Genomic DNA, 3,222 nt, shown 5'->3' with positions numbered 1-3,222 from the left:
CTGCACACGTACACGGGGCTCTTCAACCAATCACATCGTCAACAACACTTCCGGGTATACAAGTTAATCGCCATTATCGTCGATAGGGCGACAGCTGTAGATAAGGTATCACGAGTTAGCCCCCTTCAAGATAGCCCTCGCGGTCGTTCTATTTATATCACACTCGCGTGTGGACATTGCATGTGTGAGTGTTGCTGTTTGGGGGTGGTGTTGGTAGTAGTGGTTTGTATATATGCTTGCGGTGTGGGTTTTTTGGTTTGGATTTTGGCCGTGTTTATGTCTATATGTTTGTTGGCCTGTTGGGTGAGTGATAGTCTGTGGGGGCATTGGTTGGAGAGTGGTGAGTGTTTTATGGATTTGCAATGGATGCACCAGGGTGTGCATATGCCTGAGCAGTCCGTTTGGGCACAGTTTTTGCATTTGGTTTTTTTGAAAGTACATTGGTTAGCGCTGTGATGATATTGTAGGCAATTAGAACATTGCTTTACTTGCTTGATGTATGGTTTGACCTCTAAGTTATGGTTAGCGCCGAAAGTGATATGTTTGGGGGCTTCAGGGTGGTTAGTTGTGGGTTTTTTAAAGTTTATTATTGCAATAGGTGTGGGGGTGGTTTTCCCGTTTCTGTTTGATTTAATCCTGCAGAGGCTAGTTATTTGTGGTTGGGTTTGGATAGTGTTAGCTTCTTGGGCGTATATGTTGAGGTCCTCGTCGGTTTCCCTTGGGTGCACTCGAATAACCCCCCTAGTGTATATTTGCCAGTTAGGTTTAGAGCTATATACGGTGAATTGGAATATTTGTTTAAACAGTATACCCAGACTCCGTATGGGGCCAAAATCAGCAAGACGCATACATCGCAAACGAAACAAACACCCCACACATCCCACAAACTCACACTCTCACCCTCCCCGCCTCTCACCCCACAATTACCACATCTACACCAGCATGCAAAACCCAACGCACAACGACCACCACACAACCAGCACCAACACAAGCCATCACAACCACAAGGGCAACAACACCCCAAAACCTACAAGCACCCCCCGAACATCCAGTCAACAGGGAAACTACAGAAACCACTCAGACTCAGACACCCAAACCCAGCATGAAACCCACCACCGAAGAGAGTGACCAAACTAAAGATAACTTTACCTAAGAGGACGAGTACACATCCTCAGAAGAAATAAACGATCTAACCATGTCAGCCCCCAAAACTGAAAACTATAGAAAAAAAATCACCCAAAACGTAGCTTACATGTTAAAGCAATCTTATCCAAAGCCTTCTTTGGTGTAGCACATAAAATAAAACTCGTCACCACCCCTTTCGACCGTTTCAGCAGCAACCATAATGACCTACTAAAGTAAATACCTAAACCAAGCCTAAACCAAACATAAATCCCAATGGAAGGCCTAAACATTTTTCAATGGAATGCCAATGGCCTCGCCGGCCATGGTTCTAAACTTAAAGCTAAATTCAAAATAGATAAAGGCCCCCATGTAGCCTGTATTCAAGAAACCAAATTCTCACATAAAACTAAATTCAACCTACCAAATTATAACGCAGTAAGAACCGACAGGTCCAAAACCATCCTAGGCACAGCAGGAGGAGGTCTTATCATCTACGTTAGAGAGGATATTAACTACGAGGAAGTTAAAGTAAACACTCCTAATCTAGAAGCTAATGAATCCAAGTCACCATCAATAACCAAAAAATAAAAATCATTAACATCTATCACTCAACACTAAAACCAATTAAAGATACAGACCTAGACATCCTTTACCAATTAGGAAATAAATCAAATCTCTTCCTAGGAGACTTCAATGCCCATCATCCTACCTGGGGCATTGCAGATAAACTAGACAACCATGGACAACTAATATCAGAGTGGATCGAAAAAAATGACCTAATACTATTAAACAATAACCAACCAACTAGATACGACAAAATCCACCACACCATGTCGGCTATCGACTTAACAATATGTACGCCAGACTTAGCACAAAGTCTGATGTGGGACGTCCACCCAGTACCTCTAGGCAGCGACCACTTCCCCATAGATATAACCCTAGGAAATCTTAAAATACCAAATCAAACCCCTAAACAGGAACCTAAATTTCAGTACAAAAACGCCAACTGGGACAAATTCCAAGAATTATGCAACCGAGCTAATCTAAACGATTTAGAAACAAAAGACCCCGAATCATTCTGTCAAAACCTAACTAACTTCATAATCAACGCAGCCAAATCCGCAATCCCCTTCAAATCATCCAACCTAGGAAAACCCACTGTCCCTTGGTGGAATGAGGAAATAGAGATGACTAGACTAAAACACAAATCAGCTTTCAACAGAGCTAAACGAGACCCCTCTCATCTCAAAACAGCCCATGAACTTAACCACCAAGTCCAAAACCTAGTTAAAACTGCTAAAACCAAAAACTGGAAAAAATTCTGTGAGGAGCTAAACCACCACACTGACGCTAGGAAGTATAGGCTCATCTCCCTAACCTCAAATCTCTGCAAAATAATGACTAAATGACTAAAAATAGGCTACAGCACTACCTAGACCAAAACAACATCATAAAGCCCGACCAAAGTGACTTCACTCCTGGCCGATCAACTCTCGATAACCTCGCCCGACTAGAACAGGATATAAAAACAGGACAACTAAACATGCAATACACCATAGGCATATTCCTCGACTTCTCTAAAGCTTTCGACACATGGTATGGCACCACGGGCTAATACAAAAACTAAAAAAAATAGGACTAAAAGGCCAAATAATAAACTTCATCCAAGATTTCCTAAACAATCGCAAAATAACCGTGGGTATAGACCATACGCTATCGGACCAGTGTCCCCTAGAAAATGGCACTCCCCAGGGCAGCATCCTCAGCCCAACCCTCTTCAATATAATGATAAATGATCTATTCGAGGGTTTATCCCCTAAACTAAACACTTCAAAATTCGCGGATGACGGAGCCCTATGGATCCGCACTAAAAGCATTAAAATGGCAGAAAACTTAATCCAAAAATCTCTAAATATAATACAACAATGGGCAGACAAATGGGGCTTCTCCCTTAACTCAGATAAAACAACAGGAGTAGTATTCAAACATAAAAACATGAAACCTGCCTACCCAATCCTCCAGCTAAACAACCAAACAATCAAATTCCAAAAACAAACCAAATTCTTAGGACTCATTTTCGATCAACACCTCACCTGG

This window comes from Haliotis cracherodii, unplaced genomic scaffold (assembly GCF_022045235.1).
Source record: "Haliotis cracherodii isolate W230 unplaced genomic scaffold, xgHalCrac1.p SCAF_18, whole genome shotgun sequence".
Classification (NCBI taxonomy): domain Eukaryota; kingdom Metazoa; phylum Mollusca; class Gastropoda; order Lepetellida; family Haliotidae; genus Haliotis; species Haliotis cracherodii.
Note: the sequence above shows the minus strand (reverse complement) of the source record.